This window comes from Culex quinquefasciatus, chromosome 2 (genome assembly GCF_015732765.1).
Source record: "Culex quinquefasciatus strain JHB chromosome 2, VPISU_Cqui_1.0_pri_paternal, whole genome shotgun sequence".
Taxonomy (NCBI): Eukaryota; Metazoa; Arthropoda; class Insecta; order Diptera; family Culicidae; genus Culex; species Culex quinquefasciatus.
In genome coordinates, this window is record NC_051862.1 from 111,168,617 (window position 1) to 111,179,691 (window position 11,075).

Sequence of the window (11,075 nt, forward strand, 5' to 3'; positions counted from 1 at the left end):
CCACAAGCACTAAATTGAAGTATTTATTCAGTACTAAATCAGCACTCGAATGCTTTGAAGTAGTAAATAAGCTTTGCGAATGCCTCAAAGTACCAAAACTTTGCAGCATTACAACTGGCATTAAATCACCATTTACGACCTTGAAAATGTGCTTCAAAGCATTTGATGTTTATCAACAAAGTAACCCATCCATACGGGAAACATTTCAGCCAGTCACGCTGTTATTGACTTTTATCCTTCTCCCGTTAAACTGTTTCAATAAGCGTGCGGGCTAAGACGCATTTCCCCCAGTGTGCAACAGTTTTATTTTTGCGTGAACTGGGTTCAATTCCCGCTGACTGAAGTGTTTTTTTTTTGTTTTTTTTTTTTTTGTGGAAAACTGCAGCCTGTAATTAAGCCAAATTTTTCAAAACATATGCACATAGCACAAAGGACATTATCAAAAGTTCCCTGGTAAATTGAATGACTTTTCTCGCAAGCAAAAAGCTGCTTTCCGGAAGTCTGATACACTTTGTGAAATTTTGCCAACCGTGGACCAAGCACTCCTCGGAAAAACAGTTTAGGTTAGCCGTTAGCCATTACTTGTCCCTATTAACCCCAAGCCTTCCGTAATTGATTGTACTGCACTTGACTGGATGGCCGCAATTTGCTGAGTGACTCGTCAATAATTCTCGTCCAACAAAATGACAACGGTTTTTTCTCATGAACCAGAAACTCGAAACAGCAGAAAGAAAGTCTTCCTTAATGTTCGATGCATCAACCACATCGATTAAAACTTTCAAAACAAACACTCATTTCAGAATACATCAGTTGGCTGGCGCGCATCCTGGAGATCGACGAGAAAAATGCAACAATAACATCAAAGTGTCACACTCACGCATGAAACGCAACAGGAGAAAAAAAAACAAAGGAGGCCCACCACCAAGTGTGTGGAGCAGCTAGCTGTCTTTTTTTCCCCCAGCCTTGACGTCGATAAAGCAGTTTTTTTTGTTCGAGCTTTCGGTGAGGCATTAAATCGGCATCACTGTGCGCCACTTGAAATATTTCTCAAGGGAAAAGTGCTGATTTAATGTTTTGAAGCATTATTTGCTGGTATTAAATGCCAATATAATGCTGATTTAATGCCGCTATTTAGTGCTTCGCGGTTACTTGGGTTTAGTTAAGTGGCAATGATAAATGCAATATCAGTTTTTTTTTTTGGATTGATCTCACCAAATAAGTAGAAGCTCCTCCTTAATGTTTTGACCGAAGTTCTCCGCACATATTAAACTGGTAAACGTGATGACCAGAATATCCAGAGCCGTAACTCTGGAAAGGTTTTCCAGCTGCTTCTTATTATGCTGATGGGATGGCCAACAACACACCTCGGCTGCAACTCTCCTTCATTTTGTTGTTTAAGACACCGAACGCCCCAAACCAAAATTCACGAAAAAAAACGAAAAACTAAATCTTCAAAACACCGTCATTTGTCTCCAATTTGCAGTTCAGGATTTTTTGAACGCGCTCGTTACTTCGAAAACCGTACAGCAAAACAAAACGATACAAACGATAAAAGTGAAAGCCGACGCAATTTAACGTTTGCGCGTGGAGCAACGCGATGCTAAAAAAAGAAGACAACGAAGACTACTTTGAAAGTTTTACTAATTTATCCTAAATACCACAAAATCCGACAACTTTTCAGCAAAATCCACAAGGAAATACTAAAATGGATTACAGTGCCGCTTTTACACAAAGAATAGGCGCTCCTCAAACAGTTTTACACCATAAAATCGCGAAATAAATTGCCGCGCTCTCACCGACGATCCGCACGCTACCACAGACTTAACAGACCTACTTGGACCGTCTTGGACCGTCTCTCAGTTGTAAGCCAAAAATGTTTCCACGGTGTATCTCATTGGATAATTGATAAATTGTTATTTTCTCTCCTTCTGCTAAAGTACAAGCTGGTAGTTTTTCCCCTAAATTCTTTAAACGATTTTGTTCTAATGACATCAATTTCGATTTAATCACGGACATTTCATCACCCACATTATCACCATTTGCTAATTTGTCAGAAAGCTCATTTAATCTATTTAATAACACAGCCTTACAATTCCTGCTTGATTGATTAAAATGCCAACATTCGCTTTTGTAGAAGTTTTTTGCCTTCCCTTTGAAATGAAAAAAACACCATTTACTCAAATCACGATTAAAAATATCTCTTTGCTTCAGTTTCAAATATTCTTGTTTAAAATTTTCAGTTACGTCTTCCATCGACAAGAAGGATGGATTTATTTTCCAGTATCCACGTCCTCTTATGGATAAATTATTATCATCTAATTTTAATTTGATCAAAACAGCATGATGGTCTGAAAACGCGAGTGGAATAGTTGAACAACTTGTAACATTCCCAATGATGTTATCAGATCCGTAAAAACGATCCAACCTGGAAGCAGATTCTCCCCTGTGAAATGTGAATTTGCATTCTTTCCGTGTTTTCGCTATATCTTTTAATTTGAACAAATCAACTAAATGTTTTAATCCACAAGAAAAGTTTTTTTGTGAACTTCTATTATCTTCTGCATGCAAAATGCAATTAAAGTCACCTCCAATCAGCATCGACTTGGTTCCAGGTTTATTTAAGTGAACTGTCAAAGCCTCGGTGAACAAATTATCCCGCTCTTTCCTTAAATTGTTCCCAGAGTGAGCATAAATATTAATCAAATTTACATCATTTACCCTAACCGAAACAATTCTACCTGATGGATCTAGAATAAAATCAGAATATGAAAAGGATTTCCTAATAAGCACTGCTGTGCCTTTCTTATCAATACTTATATTTACCAATGAATTACGTGAATAAATAAACGAAAAATCTTCAAAACTAACCTCCTGCAAAAAAGCTATATCTACATTGCAATTCATAATAAAATCCTTCAATAAATTTTTATTTACATTTGCGTTGCTGCTGTTTAAGTTTAGTGTTGCTATAGTATATACAAAGTTCATATTTACAGAAGTTGTCTTTTCTTTTGTTTTAGTAAGTAAACTATTGTTAAGGTATTAGTAAAAGGGTTAGTAATATCGGTTGTGTTAGTAAATGGTCCACGAATCAAAATCAAGTCCATGTGTGAGTGCAATGGGTCAACGCCGGAAAATTCGGTTCTTTTACTTGCTTCGTTGCAGGTCGCCGCCTGCTGGTTTGGCTGCCGATCGCGATCGCGATCTCGTTCGGTCACCCTGTGCATCGAGCAGATCGTGGCCCTGTCCTGGCACGATGAACTTCTTTCGGCCGTTCGTGTCAACTTCGGAAGAGTCCGAACCGGGCCTGCCCTTCGGACGACCACGCTTCCCCTTCCCTCCCTTCCCCTTTTTTTCAATCCACTCACCATCCTTCTCCATCGGTTCTTCGTCGCTCTCCGACTGCTCTCTCTCCCCATCTTCCTCCATTGGCTGATCTTGCTTTTCTTCCACGATGTCCGCTGGCTTCGGTGGCGTCGGTTCTTGCGGTGCGATCGGTACCGGTGGCATCACCGGGTCCGCTGGCATCACCGGGTCCGCTGGCATCACCGGGTCTGCTGGCAGCTGCGGTTGATCGGATGGGCCGCTTTCCGGTGGTCCAGATGGCGTCGGTTCCGATGGCTGCACCGACTCTGCCGGAGCTGTTGGCGGCGCCGCACCAATCTTTCTCAGCAAAACCATCCCAGGGGGGGGGCGGGGTAGCACTTCTGCCTTTCCGCTTGTTCCATTGGCCACCACGCTGGCAAAGGAACCAGTCCCTGGTTTCTGCGCCGGAGTCAGCCTTTTGTTGATGTCCTTTCGGTTTGGACACGCTGCTTTGAGGTGGTCCAAAGCTCCACATCCGAAGCACTTGTTTTGTAGACCGTCGTAGTAGATTCGCGCCTTGACATGCTGAATTGTCAGCTGCGCTGGAATCTCCGACACGTGCTCCATGTGTATTCCGCGAACTCCATTATGAATCGGGAACCCGGTTTCCACCGGAAAACGCTCCCGAATCATCTGCTGCACCGTTCCGTATTTGGACATTGCCGTAGCAATGAACCGGTCGTCCACCTCCGGAGGCAGTCCGAAAATCCGGACGTACTTGAAGGATCCCGCTACTGCCGTGACCGGTACCATCATCGAGGTTCCGTCATCGTACTCGAATCTGGTCTGGGGACCGAGCTTCGACAAAGCTTCCCGCATCTGCTGTTCCGTCTTGAACTTCACGAAAATCGAGTAGTCATCTCGATACATCGCACTTAGCTCCTCGTTGGTCCATTCCTGCTTTCCGAAGAACTTGAACACTTCCGCATTGTTCGGTCCCCTGAATCCGGCTCCGAAACGGAGCTTGATCATACTCTCGCGTTTGGGTTCCATTTTGGTGCTACGCCGAGCGATTTCCAAGGTCACTGGCTGGCACCTCGGCCAGTGAAACAATAGCCGAAAAAAAACTTCACAATCTCAAACAATATGCGCTAGAAACTGTAAGCACGTCTAACTTGCTAGAGTGCTGTCTGTGAACTGTTTGGGACTGCATCGACGTACTTCGGGAGCTGTCTTGCCGGAACAAAGTATCTTTGTTCTGGGTACCTGGGCACTGTGGGATCAGGGGGAACGAGTTTGCCGATCAGCTCGCTAGGCAAGGGGTCATCGGCTAAATTTGTTGGTCCTGAAACATTTCTGGGTACATCAAAATGTGCTGTAAAGTACGAGTTAAAAAAAATGGGAGGATAACCAAATTTCTTCCACATGGTTTGCAACACAAGCCAAAAACTTCATTACACCAAAACCTGCAATTACCAATAAGCTTATTGGTCTAAAACGTAGTGAACTGCGCACTGTAACGGGGCTGCTTACAGGGCACTGTCCTGAAAAGTATCACCTCAAAAAACTCGGTATGGTCGACAACGACATATGCCGCTTCTGCAACACAGAGCTGGAAAGCTCTGCGCATTTGCTCTCCACCTGTGGAGCAATTGCTACTCGAAGGCTGAATTCCCTAGGAAGTCGCCTTCTCTCGCCATACGCCGTATGGCGCACTCAGCCCAAAAAGATGTTCTCAGCCCAAAAAGATGTTCAGTTCAGCTGGTAGTTTTTCCCCTAAATTCTTTAAACGATTTTGTTCTAATGACATCAATTTCGATTTAATCACGGACATTTCATCACCCACATTATCACCATTTGCTAATTTGTCAGAAAGCTCATTTAATCTATTTAATAACACAGCCTTACAATTCCTGCTTGATTGATTAAAATGCCAACATTCGCTTTTGTAGAAGTTTTTTGCCTTCCCTTTGAAATGAAAAAAACACCATTTACTCAAATCACGATTAAAAATATCTCTTTGCTTCAGTTTCAAATATTCTTGTTTAAAATTTTCAGTTACGTCTTCCATCGACAAGAAGGATGGATTTATTTTCCAGTATCCACGTCCTCTTATGGATAAATTATTATCATCTAATTTTAATTTGATCAAAACAGCATGATGGTCTGAAAACGCGAGTGGAATAGTTGAACAACTTGTAACATTCCCAATGATGTTATCAGATCCGTAAAAACGATCCAACCTGGAAGCAGATTCTCCCCTGTGAAATGTGAATTTGCATTCTTTCCGTGTTTTCGCTATATCTTTTAATTTGAACAAATCAACTAAATGTTTTAATCCACAAGAAAAGTTTTTTTGTGAACTTCTATTATCTTCTGCATGCAAAATGCAATTAAAGTCACCTCCAATCAGCATCGACTTGGTTCCAGGTTTATTTAAGTGAACTGTCAAAGCCTTGGTGAACAAATTATCCCGCTCTTTCCTTAAATTGTTCCCAGAGTGAGCATAAATATTAATCAAATTTACATCATTTACCCTAACCGAAACAATTCTACCTGATGGATCTAGAATAAAATCAGAATATGAAAAGGATTTCCTAATAAGCACTGCTGTGCCTTTCTTATCAATACTTATATTTACCAATGAATTACGTGAATAAATAAACGAAAAATCTTCAAAACTAACCTCCTGCAAAAAGCTATATCTACATTGCAATTCATAATAAAATCCTTCAATAAATTTTTATTTACATTTGCGTTGCTGCTGTTTAAGTTTAGTGTTGCTATAGTATATACAAAGTTCATATTTACAGAAGTTGTCTTTTCTTTTGTTTTAGTAAGTAAACTATTGTTAAGGTATTAGTAAAAGGGTTAGTAATATCGGTTGTGTTAGTAAATGGTCCACGAATCAAAATCAAGTCCATGTGTGAGTGCAATGGGTCAACGCCGGAAAATTCGGTTCTTTTACTTGCTTCGTTGCAGGTCGCCGCCTGCTGGTTTGGCTGCCGATCGCGATCGCGATCTCGTTCGGTCACCCTGTGCATCGAGCAGATCGTGGCCCTGTCCTGGCACGATGAACTTCTTTCGGCCGTTCGTGTCAACTTCGGAAGAGTCCGAACCGGGCCTGCCCTTCGGACGACCACGCTTCCCCTTCCTCCCTTCCCTTTTTTCAATCCACTCACCATCCTTCTCCATCGGTTCTTCGTCGCTCTCCGACTGCTCTCTCTCCCCATCTTCCTCCATTGGCTGATCTTGCTTTTCTTCCACGATGTCCGCTGGCTTCGGTGGCGTCGGTTCTTGCGGTGCGATCGGTACCGGTGGCATCACCGGGTCCGCTGGCATCACCGGGTCCGCTGGCATCACCGGGTCTGCTGGCAGCTGCGGTTGATCGGATGGGCCGCTTTCCGGTGGTCCAGATGGCGTCGGTTCCGATGGCTGCACCGACTCTGCCGGAGCTGTTGGCGGCGCCGCACCAATCTTTCTCAGCAAAACCATCCCAGGGGGTAGCACTTCTGCCTTTCCGCTTGTTCCATTGGCCACCACGCTGGCAAAGGAACCAGTCCCTGGTTTCTGCGCCGGAGTCAGCCTTTTGTTGATGTCCTTTCGGTTTGGACACGCTGCTTTGAGGTGGTCCAAAGCTCCACATCCGAAGCACTTGTTTTGTAGACCGTCGTAGTAGATTCGCGCCTTGACATGCTGAATTGTCAGCTGCGCTGGAATCTCCGACACGTGCTCCATGTGTATTCCGCGAACTCCATTATGAATCGGGAACCCGGTTTCCACCGGAAAACGCTCCCGAATCATCTGCTGCACCGTTCCGTATTTGGACATTGCCGTAGCAATGAACCGGTCGTCCACCTCCGGAGGCAGTCCGAAAATCCGGACGTACTTGAAGGATCCCGCTACTGCCGTGACCGGTACCATCATCGAGGTTCCGTCATCGTACTCGAATCTGGTCTGGGGACCGAGCTTCGACAAAGCTTCCCGCATCTGCTGTTCCGTCTTGAACTTCACGAAAATCGAGTAGTCATCTCGATACATCGCACTTAGCTCCTCGTTGGTCCATTCCTGCTTTCCGAAGAACTTGAACACTTCCGCATTGTTCGGTCCCCTGAATCCGGCTCCGAAACGGAGCTTGATCATACTCTCGCGTTTGGGTTCCATTTTGGTGCTACGCCGAGCGATTTCCAAGGTCACTGGCTGGCACCTCGGCCAGTGAAACAATAGCCGAAAAAAAACTTCACAATCTCAAACAATATGCGCTAGAAACTGTAAGCACGTCTAACTTGCTAGAGTGCTGTCTGTGAACTGTTTGGGACTGCATCGACGTACTTCGGGAGCTGTCTTGCCGGAACAAAGTATCTTTGTTCTGGGTACCTGGGCACTGTGGGATCAGGGGGAACGAGTTTGCCGATCAGCTCGCTAGGCAAGGGGTCATCGGCTAAATTTGTTGGTCCTGAAACATTTCTGGGTACATCAAAATGTGCTGTAAAGTACGAGTTAAAAAAATGGGAGGATAACCAAATTTCTTCCACATGGTTTGCAACACAAGCCAAAAACTTCATTACACCAAAACCTGCAATTACCAATAAGCTTATTGGTCTAAAACGTAGTGAACTGCGCACTGTAACGGGGCTGCTTACAGGGCACTGTCTCGAAAAGTATCACCTCAAAAAACTCGGTATGGTCGACAACGACATATGCCGCTTCTGCAACACAGAGCTGGAAAGCTCTGCGCATTTGCTCTCCACCTGTGGAGCAATTGCTACTCGAAGGCTGAATTCCCTAGGAAGTCGCCTTCTCTCGCCATACGCCGTATGGCGCACTCAGCCCAAAAAGATGTTCAGTTTCATGAACTGTATCATACCAGAATGGGATAAAAGCACAGGTCAGCCAACAACCAACTCGCTACCCCCATCAATGGGTACGAGTAACCGGCTAACTGTGTAGAGTAAACAGGGATACATCACAAAAGTTATCATTGTTATCCGAGCATTCGTTGGTGAAGGTTGTCTGAATCAACATGACTCGTCGCGTCCCGGCGCAAAACGCCGGCAATATTGCCCTACCTGCGGCTCAAGCAGGCAAAAAAGTGGGAATTTCCAAAAGGAAGGTTGAGGCCTCAACTGATGGCCAAAAACCGGGAATTTCCAAAAGGAAGGTGCTTTTGGAAGTGACATCGAACAGCAAAAAGACGAAAAAGAGCGACGGTACTGTACCGATGGACGAGGAGGAGGAGAACTCTTTGTCGCACGAGGAGCAGCTATTGAAGAGCAACAAGTTTGCTGGACTGCCTGACGAGGACCAGGTAGCGGAAGCAAAGGAGAATGAAGTGAAACAGCGAAAGGAGAAACTGCCTTTTTATGTGAGGCAATCAGCAGCAACGATCGACTTTCGTGCAGGGCTGGTTGAACTCATCAAGTCTGGGAAAGTCCAAGGCAACATTCGTCTGTGTCAGGACGGATTTAAGGTGCTGGTGCAATCCAGGCAGCACTATCAACTGGTCAAGGATTACTTGACCGAAAACGAGGCGGAGTACTTTACCCATGATGTCGTCATGGATAAGCCGTTCAAAATCGTCGTCAGAGGTCTGTACGACATGCCAGTGGAGGAATTAGCTGCCGAGCTAAAAGTTTTGAAACTGGATGTGTTGGCCGTGCACAAAATGAGCCGACGCAACAAAGACATCAAGTACCGTGACCAGCTCTACCTGCTGCATTTGGCTAAGGGATCGACGACGCTTCCTGAGCTGAAGGCGATTCGAGCGGTTTTCAACATTATCGTGTCGTGGGAGCGATACCGACCAGTGCATCGTGACGTCACACAATGCTTCAACTGCCTGGGTTTCGGGCACGGAGGTAAGAACTGCCACCTGAAGCGTCGTTGCGCCAAATGTGGTACCGATGCGCACATCACATCCCAGTGCATCCAAGATTCGCTGGTGAAGTGCCTCAACTGCAACGGTGAGCATTCGTCAACCGACCGAAAGTGCCCCAAGAGAGCTGAGTTCGTGAAAATTCGGCAGCAAGCATCGACGAAGAATCAGCCTCAGCGTCGTAGAACTCCTCCAGCCCTGGTGGAGCAAAATTTTCCACCTCTTCAACCGCGACGCCAGGTCCCGAACTTGGCACCGTTGCCGTTGGATCCCAGGAAGAGAGCTGAGATGAATCATCCACGGCCGGGTTCCAGCCAGGAGCCGAGACCGCCACCACCGGGCTTCAGCCAGGAGCCAAGACCAACCCAAGAACCAGCAGTTGAGGAAAATGGTAATGATCTTTACACCTCAACCGAACTCCTCAATATTTTCAAACAGATGTCCGCTGCACTGCGTGGATGCAAAACCAAGACCCAGCAGATTGAAGTGCTGACCTCGTTCGTCATCCAGTATGGATCGTAGGTCCCTCAAGCTGCTGAATTGGAACGCTTGCTCCATTAGGAGGAAGAACTTAGAGCTGGTGGATTTTCTTCGCGAGAAGGAGATCGACGTAGCTGCCATCACGGAAACTCATCTGAAGCCCGGTGAAAAAGTTTATCTGCAAAACTACAAGATCGCGACGCAGCTCGATAGGACCACCTCTGGAGGAGGAGGTGTGCTTGTCGCTGTTCATCGTGATCTCAAGCCACGCCGGCTGCCACACTTCAAGCTGGACATCATCGAGGCCGTTGGGGTGGAAATTCCCACTTCGGTTGGCCCAGTACTCTTCATTGCTGCATACTGCCCACGTCAGGTGAATGCCAGAGATGGTTCAGCAGCAAAACTGAAGGGCGATATCCAGAAGCTGACACGGCGGAGCGCAAAGTACATCATCGCTGGTGACCTCAACGCGAAGCATGAAGTTTGGGGCAACAGCAGGAGGAATCGGAACGGAGTGATTCTGCACAACGATCTGCAAAACGGATACTACAACGTTGTGAGTCCGGATCGTCCAACGAGGGTGGCTCGGTCTGGGAATCACTCAATCATCGACTTCTTCATTACCAATATGGCTGAGAACGTGGCTCATCCTGAGGTGTTTGAAGAGTTGAGTTCTGATCACTATCCGGTGGTTGTGGAGGTTGGAGCTTCCGTTACTCCGCAGCGGCAACCAACCCGGAAAGATTACCACAACGTTGACTGGCAGCAGTTTCAGCAAGTGGTAGACAGCAACATCGACTATGATCAACACCCGGAAACTTCTGCTGATATTGATCGTTCGCTGGAGGTGATCCAGCAGGCTATCAACCAAGCAGAGGCTGCCAACGTTCGGGAGGTTCCTGTTAATTTTAAGGTAACTGATATTGACGTAGATACTAAACACTTGATTAGACTTAGGAATGTTTATAGGAGACAATATCAACGGACTGGGGACTATGACAAAAGATTTCAGTGAACAATTTGAACAAAATCATACAAGACCGACTTGACAATATCAGAAATCAAGAATTTTCAAAACATGTAAGCCAGCTTGGGAATTATTCAAAACCATTTTGGAAACTTTCAAAAGTTCTTAAAAACAAACCAAAGCCTATTCCTCCTCTTATTGTTGAGGATTCTCCTTTGATTACATCCGAGGAAAAGGCAAATGCACTTGGGCTTCATTTTGTTAGTTCACATAATCTTGGCGCTTCCATGACCAGCCGTAAAGAAACATCAGTTGCCAATAGTATTTCAACAATCAATGACTCTACCTTTGAATTTCCTGCAGATTCCCATGTTTCTGGTGAGGAAGTCAAAGTTGCAGTTAAACAAATGAAAAATATGAAAGCTCCAGGCTTTGATAACATTTTAA